Consider the following 15,389-nt stretch of genomic DNA (forward strand, 5'->3'; position numbering starts at 1 on the left):
ACCTAGATGATAGTTTGGTCTTCTCTTGGTCCTTACATACAATTTTTGTGAAAGGTCTCTTTCCTTTCATGGTTACCTCTGGTTTCTAGCTATCAGTCAAGAAGCTGATGTTGCCGTTCCCTCTGTGCATACCCAGGTTCGCGGGGTCGATTGAGTGTGAAGGGAGACCCAAGCTGCACTCGGTCAAACTGCCAAATGCAACTGATGGCTGGCAAATTGGCACCGCATCCCCACACCAGAATATAAAGTGGGGCAACAAGTCTGGTCGTCATCCTGAGACCTTCCCCTGCAAATAACCCTCAAGAAAAATGGCACCAAGATTCATTGAGCCTTTTCCTGTGGTAAAATTATTAACATGAACCAAAGCCATCAGACTTCACCTTCTAGCCTCCGTTAAGGTCCCCCTGATTTTTTAGATTTCCCTCCTCCAACTTGTTGATGAGATCCCTCTCCAAACCAACAGCTCTTCCTCCTCCTTCTCCACCTGATTGATGGACGTTAGCTACTGAAGGCAGCCTCAACGCTTCTTTGGTGCCAGAACATTCCTTATGTTTATTATTGTGTTTATTATAAGATTTTTCTCTGCATCTGGGTCCTGACTTTCTGTGTACTTACTGTAACAACAGTATTTTGATGATATTTTGTTATGTCGAGGATTATTTTTAAATATATTTTAGGAAGTTCATGAATGTGACTAAATGTCCTGATTATTTTTTGTGATCGTTCAGCTGCATGAGGCAAGAAACCAAATGTGCAAATGGAATAATTCAAACCATTAAAATGAGAAAGAGGAGGCAGAGCCCAGCTGTGGAAAGATGTTTTTATCAGATGTTCCCTGTCATGTACAAAGTTGATGTGTTTTCATCAAAGAATAAAAGCGATGGAGAGATTTGACTGTTTCTTTTTATACATGTAGATTTCTCATATGATCTAATAAACCTCTGTATCGGTTGTATATTGTTTCGCAACTTCTATTTTCAAAGTCCGAATTGTCTTCAGACCTCTTTGTTCATTTTCTTCCCCTCTGGTGGCCCTCGGTGTGTGTGTGTGTGTGTGTGTGTGTGTGCGTGTGTGCGTGTGTGTGTGTGTGTGTGTGTGTGTGTGTGTGTGTGTGTGTGGTGAGTGACAGAGTCAGGTCTCCAGCGTTAAGAGCTTAGTGCTGCATTTCTAAAGGGCCTTTTCAGAGTCAGAGGAGCTTTTGACGCTCTGCGTGTCTAAGAAGACCTGGCCATGAAAGAGAGGCACTCAATTCTCACCCCTCATCCTTTCCCCTCCTTCCTTCTTGTTCTCTCTCACACTGGACACACGCACTCTCACCTACTGTTATACAGTTTCTGAACCTCTTTTGTATGTGCCCTTCTGCCACAAGAGTCTTCCCAGGTCTAGAAAACTGAGGGTTCCTGTGGGGTTTCAATGTGTTTGTGTGTATGTGTGTGGGACCGGGGTGCGGGCCAGAGTTGGCGTGGCAGTAAACTAATCATCTTGTTCAAATCCATTTCAGAGACCTTAATCCTATTAAGTATAAGAATGTGCGAGTAGGCAAAGACAGAGTAAGTGAAAAGGACAAAAAAACAGGAAGAGATAGAGGGAGAGAACGTCAGTTCATATCACACGGCACACATTTAGGTTTTGGTAGAGCACCTTAAAGACGAGACAGTCTTTTGGGGGGGGGAGACCGCTACGAGAATCAGATGAGAATTCTGTATGTGTCTGTGTACTACAACTAATTCAAGGAGCAATGCTATGAAGTGGACCCCCAAAGATCACTCTTCTATAAGCAATTAGGAGGAGAAAGAGTCCCAAAGAAAAGAGAGGAGACTGAAAGGAGAGAAAGGCTCGCTGAAGACAATGAAGAGGATTATTGAACACACTGGGTCCATACTGGCACCTGGGAAAGTGGACCAATGTGTGTGTGTGTGTGTGTGTGTGTGTGTGTGTAGCAGGGATTTTTCTATGCGTGCAAACACTTACAAGATAAAAATCTTGCAGGAAATGTATGTGGAACAAAATTTGACTTGCTCACAGACAGATGGGTTCGCGTCTTCTCTCTCAGCCTCTCTTCAGGCTCTTCTAAACTAATATTGACTTTCTAAGGATGACAGATCTGCAGCCTTCTCTCCTCCGCTCCTCTTCCCCTCTCATTGTCTACATCATTATTCAACAACATGCCCCCCCCCCCACACACACACATTTTAAATGCCAGGTAAGAGGGTTGCTATGGTGACTGAACCAGGGTGGACACCTATGGGACATTTTGACTTGATTGAGAGGATGTCCCCGGAGTGTGCGTGACTGCACCTCTTGCTGCCGGGATGACAATCTGCCAGAAGACGCGCTTGTGTGTGTGTGTGTGTGTGTGTGTGTGTGTGTGTGTGTGTGTGTATGCATGAACGTGCTTTTGTAATACAGCATTTTTTAACGCACAATACAAACAGAAAAAGTTGAGATGATGCCTTGTCAGAAACTCTTCTACACTCTTCCTCCCAATTTCCTAACTAGAGTACAGTGTACTCCTACTCCTTCCGCTACCCATCGTTTCTGTGATGAGCGCTCACAACAAAGCGGGTTGCGAGTTGAACGCCACACTTGTAAGACAAGCGCCTCGTGGCTGAGGAAACCACACATTTAACAGACATTCCTTATCACATCTGTATCGTAAGATTAACTGGAAAAAACAACGAAATTTATGGTGTGTCTGTACGCGTGTGTGTGTGTGTGTGTGTGTGTGTCTGTACGTGTGTTTGTGTGTTTGTGTGTGTGTGTGTGTAAAACCAGACTCATTAAACCACTTTTCCAGCCCAGGAACAGATTAGTCAGCGGTCTGAGACCATGACATCACCAGAAATGTTTACACATGTAATTAAAGACAAGTGAGGAATACATCTGTTGCTCACACACACACACACACACACACACACACACACACACACACACACACACACACACACACACTGAGAGAGGAAAAAATGGACAGTGATTTGCAGTAATACAGTAATTGCATATGAGGACAGCTGAGAAGCACTTAGTAATGGGGACGATTGGTTTCCCTCTAAACATCTGATGATCATATTTAGATTTTAAGTTGCCTCATCAGAAAGGCCCGTCATTCTGTCGTGTCTGTCTCTGATCATTTCAGGCTATACTTTTAATGGAATAATATATTATGTAATAATATTATCTAATGTCCCCCCCTACCCTACTATTTGCAGTTTAAAGTGTCAGATATGTTACAACTGGTTGAAACGGAAAGCAAAAAAAAACAACTTTTTTTTTTATTCTGCAGGTACGGCACTTTGGTTTTTATACAGCAGAGTTAATACACACATAATACCCCAGACTGAGGCTTTTTGAAGAGATAAAATCCTCATCCTCTTGAGGATCAGTGTGAATAAGCACAAGAGTTCACTAATCTACGTATCCCGCATGGATATCCATCTCCAGGTACATTCAGCATCGAGTTGAGACCGGTTAAGTGATAATAGACTCAGATCTCGGATCTCAAGTGGTCGCTTCAGCTGCAAAGATTTCAGTCAGGAGAGTAGAAGTCAGAAAAATATTAAAATACAACTATCTTAAGATGAGAAAAATGAAATTTGCCCTCATACTGGTTACTGGTTTTCATAAATTTTGGTATTTTCTGAAAATGTTGGTATTTTTCTGCTTTTCATTGACTTACATTAATCAAGGACAAAAGTGCTCCCATCTTTTCACATTTATGCAAAAGATTTGCAAACATTTGTGATAAATTAAAAGTATTATTGTATATTTTACAAACCTTTGAGATTTTATGCAAAAATGTGCAAAAAACGATCGACAATCCCACCATCCTACAGACGTGGCGCATCAAGACTTTATGACAAAAGAGCTGTACGTCGTGACATCCCATCACACAATGCCACCGATGATGACGGTTTTGAAGGAGCGTGAAATTGCTGAAGAAATGTGCACCCGAGTGGGATTTAATGATTATATAATTACCATAAGCAAATCTCCAATCTCATTTCGGAGAACTTTGAGGTTCATCCATCTGGCCCTACCGCTGAGCGTGTGTTTAACCGTGCCAGCCCCGAGACCTTTTGCATTCCACTCTTCCCTTCCCCTGCATGATTGTCTGAGACCAGCCAACCAAACATCTGAAGCAATGGTTGGAATGTGTGCACAAACTGCGAGAAACAATCTCAGGGAAGCTCAACAGTTTGCTCGACATCCTCAATGGGGTGGGGTGGGGGGGTCTTGATCCGGGGATGCTCGAGATTTTCTGCAACACGATCCGGTTCAATATCCAATAACTAATTAATTTTGGCTACAATCAGTAACTTCATTTCGTGTCAAATTAACTTTCTGATGTGATAAAAAAAATGAGACAAGTTCCCAAGATTTAATACTCCTCATCCTGAAGGGATGTCGAACACAAAAGAGCTAAATTATCTCTCCTTCACCTATTTCCTCCAGTCTCATTGCATTTTTTTTCCTCCCCCAACATTTTTCATCCTCACACCTCTTGTTTTCTATCCCCCCCCTTTTTTTTCTTTTCCTCCGCTCTCATCTCTGTCACCCCACCTCTCCCTCCCTCCCATATCCTCGCCACCCACCCTCCACCATGCTCCTTTGCCCTGCTCCCTGTGTAATGAGTCTAATCCATCAACCAGACAGTATTAATCGTATTCCAATAGCAAAGTGTTCACTCACTGCTCGCTGCTGTCTCCATCTCTAGGAGTCAATATCCCCAGCTCTGTGTGTGTGTGTGTGTGTGTGTGTGTGTGTGTGTGTGTGTGTGTGTGTGTGTGTGTGTGTGTGTGTGTGTGTGTGTGTGTGTGTGTGTGTGTGTGTGTGTGTGTGTGTGGGTGTGGGTGTGTGTTTCGATGTGTGTGAATTTTAAAAACCAGCTCAGCACTATAACCAAATTTATTGCAGTCTACGCCTGGAAGAGCGTCCAAAACACACAAGAGATGCAGACGCGGACACACCACCAGAGCTAAAATGACCACCGCTGGAGTTGCCAGACCGCTCACTCGCCACAAACTCTTGGTCAGTGACATCATATCCTTTTCCTGTTTGCCTGCCTTACAATAATAAATAGAATAGATGAATCGAAAGTGACAACATGTGGATGGGTGTCCAAATGTGTGTGTGTGTGTGTGTGTGTGGGTGTGTGGGTGTGTGTGCTTCAGTCTGCATATCACATGCCAGGTCACAAAGTTTTTCACCGAGCTCTTTGACCCGATCTGCCACAAACTCAATGACCCAATAAGTCGAGGCAGCCTCCTCCCTTCTCGTCTGATTTCTTTCCTTTTTAAAAAAAAAACCCTGAAAGTCTTTATCTTAAAAAAAAAAAATCCACTGCATCAATAATAATAATAATAATATAATAATAATAATAATAATAATAATAATAATAATAATAATAATAATAATAATAATAACAATAATAACGCATCAATCTGGGAGCCAACAATCCTTTATCATTTCCATATATAGTTTTTTTTTCCCCATCCATCATTTGATACACTATTTTTTTCCTGATCACACACAATCATTGCATCACTTTTTTTTTCATGCATCAATCATTTATTCTTGCCAGCCATCTGTCATCCGTCTGCCTCGGCAGGAGCAGAAGCGACCGATTAAAAAGGAACATAGTCAACTTTTGGGGAGAGAGAGCAGGGTGGTGACAGCGAGAGTGAACGTGTCAGAGCTCATCCTGTATGAACATTATTGGTCTGATTCACGCCACTACATTCATTAAGAGCTAGCAGTCCATCTGATGTCTCATGGGGCTCCAAAATAACTAAACGGTTAATAAACAATTGAACAACACTGGAACACAGGAGCTTGTTCCCCCTTTAACAACACTTTCAGTCTGATGGACAGTTTGTGGTCCACAGTTTGAAGCTCTGGAATGAGGACTTATGTTGTGTTTCAGTGGAAAAAGGCAGGAAGTGTGTGTGTGTGTGTGTGTGTGTGTGTGTGTGTGTGTGTGTGTGTGTGCGTGCGTGCGTGCGTGCGTGTGTGTGTATGTGTGCGTTTTTAGTAGCAGAGAACTAGAGTAGCAATGGCTTACTCACCCTGGTGTCATTATTCACAGTTTACAAGCCATGACAAGCCAGACCAAGACAATTACAAACACACACACACACACACACACACACGCACACGCACATGCACGCGAACAACAAACACACACACACACACACCCTTCTTCCAAGATTGTGCGGTTTTGTCTTTCCTTCCCTATGTTTACCCGGCAGCTTAGAGTGGCATGCTGGCAATGCTTCATTATATATACTGTATATGTATGTATGAACACAGGAGACAGACAGACAGACAGACAGACAGACAGACAGACAGACAGACAGACAGACAGACAGACAGACAGACAGACAGACAGACAGACAGACAGACAGACAGACAGACAGACAGACAGACAGATCGGTGTGTGGGATGATATATAACGAGTCTTTATGCGTTTCGATAACATCCGTGGTTAGATTTATAAAAATACCCCCCCACACACACACACACACACACACACATACACAGACTCACAGACCTAACAGCTGACACCGATTAACATTTAAAACAATTTATTCCCCAGCTTCAATCTAAAGAACATTATCTTTCTACTAACTGGTCAAACTGAACAAAAATGCTTCAGCTCCTGCTCTATGACGTGATATTGTGATAAATGAAGTCCACCAACCTGTTAATTGTACAAGATTTCCCGCACTATAAGGCGCCCTGGACTATAAGGCGCCCTGGACTATAAGGCGCCCTGGACTATAAGGCGCACTGGACTATAAGGCGCACCTTCAATAAATGGCCTACTTTAAGCCTTTTTCATATAAAAGGCGCTCTGGATTATAAACTGCGTCTGATTATAAGGTGCAACTTCAATGACTGGGATATTTCAAATCGTTTTTCACAGATAAGACACACTGGATAATAAGGTGCTGTCAGTTTTTGAGAAAATTAAAGGCTTTTAGACGCGCCTTATAGTGCGGAAAATACTGCACGTGAATATATCTGTTAGTTAGACAGTCTCCTCATTGTGTATATTGCTATTCATTGGTCCAAGACTTTTCATTGGTCCAGGAGGTCAGGCTCTGTAAACTTTTCAAAAAAGAGTATTTTTCAGCTTTTTTCAAATTTAAACCCCAACAACTTCTCCACCTTGTTCACATCATGTTTTTATTGCCTTTATGTCGTTTCTGTGACGTGTCGACAAAATGATGAAAAAGCAAGGTGTTCAGCAAGGGCTTGAAAGCTGCACAGACGGATCAAATCCCCGTCCCCCCCTCGTCCCGCTGTCTTATGAGTGTGTGTTAGAGACGCAACGTGTCCCACCCCCCCCCGAGGCCTCTCACTTGAGCTCAGTGTGAGAATGAACCTCTTCTCCATCGTCTGCTCGGACCTGTTTAGGGAAATGAGGAATTCATCAGTCAGCTCCTCGGCCCCCTTGGAGGGCGTCTAAACTGCGACCGTTTACGGTATCCGACAAAACACCTGCACTACCAGAAAGAGGAAGAGTGGGGGGGTGGGGAAACGACTGGGGGGGGGGAGATGCAACAACATTTGCTGCTCTTACAAAGAAATTTAAGCGCTATAAAAAGAAAGAATTGGCAGAAATGTTAGCTTTTCTTTTAGCGCTCCTCCACCGCCTCCTCCTCTCCTTCTTGTTCCAAAGCTATTCAAGATGTCTCCAGAGTCCCCCCCCCCACCTCACCTCGCCTCCCCCCACCCCCACCCCCTGACCCCTCTGTTTGCCAGCTCCTGGCAATCACAGGCAAGCTGAAATATTCCTCTTCAAATAGTTTCTCTCCATCAATGTTTTCTTTCTTTCTTTCACCGCCGTAGAGGCTCGGGTCACACACACTTGTCACTCTGGACCAGCTGTCCTGCACCATCTGTCCAGTGTCCATTTTACACGCACGTACACACACACACACACACACACACACATGCATGCACGAACACACACACAGTTACTGAAATGCCAAGGGACATTTTATGCTTATTGAGCTGCGTCTAAATAAATACGACGTCTGACGATGATCGGAAAAAAGACAGAGAGTGTGAGATGAAACAGAAGCGGAAAGAAAATTAGATCACAACCCCCCCCCCCCCCCAAAAAAAAACCCCCATAATATAGATACATAATCTGGAATATTACACACATCCTTGATCGGCTGTTGTGACTTTTTGTGAGTTATTCTACACACTATGTGTTGGAAGTGAACAAAATTACAGTGTGTGTGTGTGTGTGTGTGTGTGTGTGTGTGTGTGTGTGTGTGTGTGTGTGTGTGTGTGTGTGTGTGTGTGTGTTCTGCATTCCTATGAGCAGCGGGTTGAAAGACGGGCCTTAAATGCAAATGCTGTTGGGCATAAAGTCTCCTGGACATCAGCCAGACAACACATTTGGACACACACACACGTATATAGTCACACATAATGTAATTAATCTACAATAATCCTTATTGGATTTTGAGGGATTGATTCTCAATGATTATGCGATCATAAAACACACAATGAATTACTGAATATGTTAAAGTTGAGCGATGACCGAATTTGTTTATTAGTTACAAAAACAAAACTAGTAAAAATCCCCCCCCCCCTACCGTACTAAACTCTCAATACATAATATTAAATAATATAAATCTCACAGTAGTCGTAAAAATAAATAAATAAATAATGCACTGATCAATAATCTATGAAATCAAATGAATGAATGAAGTTTTGGATAAATTTCTTCGATAGCGATTTTTTTTCCCCAAGCATTTTTTTTCAACAACTAAATCCAACGAGTGATAGCATGATCGTAGTTTTTGTTTTTTTCTTTAAATCTATTATTTTAAAATCATACTAGTCTGAACATTTCAATTTTTGAACCGTCTGCTCAAGGTTATGAGAATGTAGACAGAAAAACCAGGGTCATTTCCTGTTTGTTGAACTCATACGCTCTTTTTGCCACATTAATGGCTGTGTTCTTTGTCTTTTCATTTTGTCACAAGGTGTTAGACCACATGGTTCCCGCCCCCCCACCAGCCTGGACCTGACTTCATGCAGCACGTTGCATTTCCACCGCACAAGTTGAGAAATGTTAATCTAGCAGGGCTGAATTCAGACTCCAGCGATGCCACTGTTCCATTTAGTGACCGCAACGCAGCTCGAGCTGGTCTGTTTGAAATACGACCCGCAGTGCCACACATGTCCACGACGAGGGCTGATGTCAGAAATATAGAGAATATATGTAGGTCAGGGTTTGATGAGTGGCTTCAGACGGGGGGGAAGACATGCAGAGGGCTCCATGTGAGCGACAGCACAAACACATTCAAATGCATTCTGAAGCCTGCTGCTGTTAGCCAAATTAGATTAGCAGGGTGTGTGTATGCTTGTGGGTACACCAGGGGTGTCATGTTATTCTGTAATGCACTGAACAGCTGTGACACACACACACACACACACACACACACACACACACACACACACACACACACACACACACACACACACACACACACACACACACACACACACACACGGATACAAACTTCCATACACAAAAACTGATTAACATTAACAGAAAATCAAACTCCAAACGCCTTGACCTCTAAGAGATTGATTGAGACGACTGCTTCAAATGCTAATATGTGTGCGCGTATGTGTGTGAGTGTGTGTGTGTTTGTGTGATTGTCCACTAGCAACAAACCCACACACATGCATTCTATGTGTGTGTGTGTGTGTGTGTGTGTGTAATGGAAGAAGTGGACTGATGTAATGAGACTGTAATAAGGCTGAAGCTTAATCCTGGTGAAGACAGACATAGACCTCTTACCCCTGTGTACACACACACACACACACACACACACACGCACATACACACCAGTTTCCACCCCTTCCTCCGCCGACCATTCCTTTTTTTTCGCTGCCTGTTTTTATTCTCTACTCTCCTCTTTACTTTAGTTGATTTTTTATGACTTCCCCCACGGAGGCTGTTCCGACGTTTCGGTGTTGGTCTGGCTGTTAGCAGGATTACTCTTTTTGTAGCAGGATTTGACTTTTTGACTTTGATGTTGAAATTTTGTGTCGGAGTGGATCTTGGATGACGGACGAGTCGGTTATATTTCCGAGGCTCATCCGTGTTATGGGGCCGTATCCCGCATCACTTTTTCAATTTCTTTTTCGAATGCAAAGCAGGGCCTGAGCGCTCTAGTGCGACATCTAGTGGCAGTGAATGTCATCGCCTCGTGAGGCTCATCGTGGAATAATCGGTTTAAGGTTGATGACATAATGGGGAAACTGAGCTGCCTTGGCGGTGCTGTCTAGCTTTTTCTTGTTTCACAACAACCTTCCCTTCCTTCTCACATCCTCGCCTCCTTACATCCTTACATTTCCTGCTTCCTATTTTCCTTCTCATACATTTTTTCTGTCTTCTATTTTTCTTTCCTATTTTTCTTCATCATGCTGGCATTTACCTGCCTCTCTTTTGTCTCCATTTACACCCCTCCATACCACTTAGTCTCTTTCCTCTCTTTCACCTCAGCCTCCCTGCCCTTTCCTCTCTCCTCTGCTTCCTTTCTCTATTTTCTCACAATGCTTCCTTTTCTGAATCGTTCCACTTTCACTTCCTCCTGCTACCGCCTTCCCCCCCTTCCTCTGTCTTTCTCCTTGTCGTTCAGTGAATAAATGTCGACCTGCATGTTTCCTTGAAGTCCTCTACAATAAGCAGGGCAGTATAATATCACTACAAGCACACACACACACACACACGCCAAATTGTTGTGATTTCCTGTCTGGCCCAGGTTTTTGAGACAGAGGATATTGGGTTTTTTAAAAAGAATGAAAAAAAAGAAAAAGATTCTTATTTATTTTACATTTGAAAGGAGTCTAAACCATCTACTGCTGTCATGCCATTTTTTTATTTGATTTTTATCAGCATTGTCCTTCCAAAATAAACTAATACATGAAACGTTGCCCAGTTTCGTGTGATAATATGTGGATCTGACAGGGCCTGTTATAGTGTTCAAAATCTCTTCCATTCCCAACCATGAAAGAGATGAAAACCACAGAATCACTCAGTTTTTTTCCCCAACATGGCGGCGTTCATTTATGTTGCTGGCTACTCAGTGACCTGTGTAAACACCAACGACCAACGGTCATGTCGAATACCTTACTCACCACGTCGCCAAGTCACGTTTCTTTTACAAGTAAGATAACTTTTTCCCTGGGAAAACGTCCTTTTTGCACACTCTGCACTTTATATTTCCAGCAGCAGCAACAGCTTAGAATAAGTTGAAGACTGTGGAAAACAGCGGATAAAATGTGTGAGCAGTGGAGTTGCCAAGTTCACAACTTGGTGACACTGGGCAACAGGCATGGGCTGCATTTCGTGGAACATTATTTACAGAATGGTTTTGGCCATTCTACAAGCTCTGTCTGCATTTAAAAACCACACGGTCCAGAAATGAAATGTGGCTCTACTGACCTACAGAAATTATAACTGCACTGACCGGGAATGCAATACCCAGACGCCCCCATGCTGGCTGAGACTGCTTGATTGACAGGCAATCTGCGCAATGTGCAACAGGGAAATGACTGCTTGTATAGAAAAAAAAAAAAAAAACCCAAAAAAAACCCAGACAACTTCCAAGGAAAACAAGGCAGTCAGAGACTGCAACATCCCGCGACACCCCTGAATTCAATATATTGAATTCATTTAATAAAAGACCCATGATCCAACATAACTGGTGCAGTCATGAGGTTTCAGAGATGTGTACCTAAAAAGGTATAAAAGTGAAAATGTGACCTTGACCTAGTTTTTTCAAGGTCAAGGCTATGATCTAAATTTCATCCCCTTGCCTCCTTGAATGTAACGTCTTTGGTTTCGTCTTTCTCTCTTATCCGGTTCCTGAGATATGTGCAAAAATATCTCAGGATAGAAAATATCTCTGACCATAGATCAAAGCTAGTGCATTAATCTATGGTCACATGGGCCGTCTCCCTCGTCTTTCTATCTTTATCCATTTCCTGAGTGTACAAAAGTTGAAATTTGACCTTGATCTACTTTTCTCAAGGTCAAGGTCATCATCTCTCTTCTATCCCCTTTGCTGCCTGACTCATGTGCTGCTGACTTCATCTTTCTATCTGTGACGGTTGTGAAGACGGACGAACACACAAACACATCACCGCTTTGAAGCGGTGATGTAGTAACGCCACTTTAACCACGTTGGTTGCATTCATAGCGACAGTCTCCGTGGGGCTGGCGGTAGCCGACTGGAGAGGCTGGTGTTGTGACATTGTTTCTCTGGACCGCAGGGGTCTTGGGAGGCCCCAGTCGAGGCCATAGTGAGGTGCTGGAGCAGGCTGCCTGACTAGAAAGAGAGCACTCTAACTAGTGACAGGCAGCACTTGAGACAGGCCTGGGAGAGCAGAGGTCCCACTGAGCTATTGTCAGCCACCACACAGGTTAACAAGCCACCGCAGCAGCTCGTAACCTCTTTTCTTTCACGTCTTGTGCACTTTGTCCTCTTTTGTTGCCTTGCACACACATAGTCACACATAATCTTTTATCTATTTTAATTTTTTTTTCTATTCTAACTTCTCTGCTCCATTTTCTCTTTTCAACAGGTAAAAGAGCGCAGAAGGAGTGATGAATAAGAGAAAAATTCGGTTGTGGGAAAATAAAAGAGCGAATTCTCGCCAGAAATAATGACTTTATTCCCTCCACACATTTTTTTTTTATTATTGAATTAAGCTATTAATTCATCACCCATTTGTATCTCTCTCAGTCTCTCAACCCTTCGCTTTCTCTGCGTCTCACTCACTTTCCCTCCATACACAACCATTCATAACTCTAGGTTATAATTTCAAAAGGCTTTCAATTTGAGCCCCTTACAGAGGAGACGGTATAAAGAGGTCGCTCCAGGGTAAGCAAGCTGCTAGACGCACATGCACGCACATAAATGCGTATGCAATCACTCACACACACACACACACACACACACACACACACACACACACACACACACACACACACACACACACACACACACACACCACCAGACACGCAAAACAAACACGCACAAGTATGGCACACGTAAGCAAACCCTTCAGACCACACATATACGTTTTCAAGCTACGTACTTGAAAACAAATACGCGTTCACAGGTAAATAAATAGAATCGAAGACACACACACACACACACACACACACACACACACACACACACACACACACACACACATGAACACACACACACACAGCAAGGGAGGGAAATCCCTGCTTGCTGAGTTTATTATTGTGTCTTAACCCCAAACAAATAAGACTTTTTCCCCTTCATAACCTCTGCTCTCCTCCTCTTCCTCCTCCTCCTCTTCCTCCTCCTCCTCCTCCTCCTCCTCCTCCTCCTCTTCCTCCTCTCTCTCTCCTCTCTCTTTCTCCTATTTCACTCATGCATGGTTGAAGTTCTGTCATCAGTCCCTGTTGCTCTTTTCTCTAAAAGCTCTTAACTGCCCTCGAGGCTCAACTTATAATATTACAGTACACCTAAAACCCGCTTTTCTATCTCCCTCTCACACGGAGACATAAAAACACACACTGGTACACTAATGGAAGGATGAAATACAATGGAACCACTAAGTGAGCAAAGAGCCACTGGACACAGAAAGGAGCATTTTGAAAACGCCCTTTGGGTCTGTCTCTGTCTGTCTGACACACATATGAGTAACGGATGAAGGTCCTGGACCTCAGATCAATACGGTAATGATTTATACGTCTACATCATTCTGTGTTAAAATGATGTTAAATTAATATTAAATAAAAAAATAAATGACGATGCTGCAAAAATATCTAAATATCGCGACTCCATCACAGTAGTTTATAATATATTTATGACCCTTTAATGCCACAGTCCAACAATTTTGCCTGGTAATATACAAAATAAAGATCAATAGAAACAATCCCGTCGACAGATCCTGTTGACATCATTACACATTACACGGCAGGTGAATAAATGCATATATGTGCCTGTTTATGTGTGTTTAATGTGTGCTTCTATGCAAGAGTGTGTGTCTGTGATGAGTGTGTGTGTGTGTGTGTGTGTGTGTGTGTGTGTGTGTGTGTGTGTGTGTGTGTGTGTGTGTGTGTGTGTGTGTGTGTGTGTGTGTGTGTGTGTGTGTGCATGCATAAGCGTGGCGGGGCGTTTGAAACTGCTCTATTGATGAGAGAATGAAGTCATTTTTCAATGCGGGGTTAAGCGTTGCATTATTGCCGCCTCATTTGGCTCCTGTGGGCCACCATAGCCCTCCCGTCTGGTTTCCATGGCACAGAAAGAGAACAGAGCCGGGAATGCCCCCCTTGCTTTTACCATACTGCAAATTCATCTATCAGCTCTCACACACACACACACACACACACACACATGCACACGTGCACGCTAACACACACAAACACACACATAAAAGTGGCAGACAATAAGGGCTTTAGTCCGCTCACAGACAATTTTCCCACAAAAAAGTTGCTACAAATCAAGAACAGCAGCGCTAAAGTCGACTCAAGCCAGCCAGTATCACATTATACGCTGTTTGTGTTTGAGTAAACAGAGCTGCAGAGTGGGGCGCTGAAGTTAAACCAATTCGCCCAGTTTCTGGTACCGAAGAACTCTTTGAGAGTTCAGAACGCCACCGAAGGGACACGGTTTCCTTTCTCAGTAGACTCGTGGTTACTACCGAGGGTCATGCCTAGCATTTATGTGTGTGTGTGTGTGTGTGTGTGTGTGTGTGTGTGTGTGTGTGTGTGTGTGTGTGTGTGTGTGCGCGTCCCAAACACTGCAGGGATTGTCTGCTACAATGGGATTGGATGAGCAGGATGAAAGTGTGCATGTATCCTTGTGTGTGTGTGTGCGTGTGTGGGGGGGGGGGGTGAATGAATTGGTTGGGGTTGGGGGAGTGTGTTTGGGTTGTTTTGTACGTTTGTCATTTGAGTGTGAGCGTTGAACACGAGCCAACCGTGTCAGTGAGCATTGTGGGCTCACATAATAACTCCATTCCTCTGGTGATATTATACAGAGTGGATGGAGGGGGGGGGAAAAACAAAACTGGGGGAGATGAATGAACTGTCCCCTTTCATTTGTGTCAACGGCGGCGTTTTTGTGCTTAACTCAGTTCAGTTAAAAAAAAACCATCCTGCTGCAAGTTGGGTCATTCTCTCGCTTCCCCCTCTTTCTTTCCTTCTTTCTTTTGATACCCTTGAGGTCACCCCCCCCCCCTCTTGGTTTACTGTAAACATCTCCATGTATCACTGTCATATCACAACATTAATCTCCTATAGAGGGCTGGCATTCCTGGAGTTCACCATTCACTCTCAATTCAAGCGCTCATGCTGAGCACGGTAC

The 15,389-nt window shown here is 43.4% G+C and overlaps 1 protein-coding gene across 3 annotated transcripts in view; it reads right to left on the bottom strand.

The window, feature by feature from the left end:
• Positions 1–15,389, bottom strand: part of slit2 (slit homolog 2 (Drosophila)) — an 85,661-nt gene that overhangs the window by 38,494 nt on the left and 31,778 nt on the right. The window lies entirely within an intron of this gene.

Source organism: Antennarius striatus, chromosome 8 (genome assembly GCF_040054535.1).
Source record: "Antennarius striatus isolate MH-2024 chromosome 8, ASM4005453v1, whole genome shotgun sequence".
In the NCBI taxonomy this organism is placed as follows: Eukaryota; Metazoa; Chordata; class Actinopteri; order Lophiiformes; family Antennariidae; genus Antennarius; species Antennarius striatus.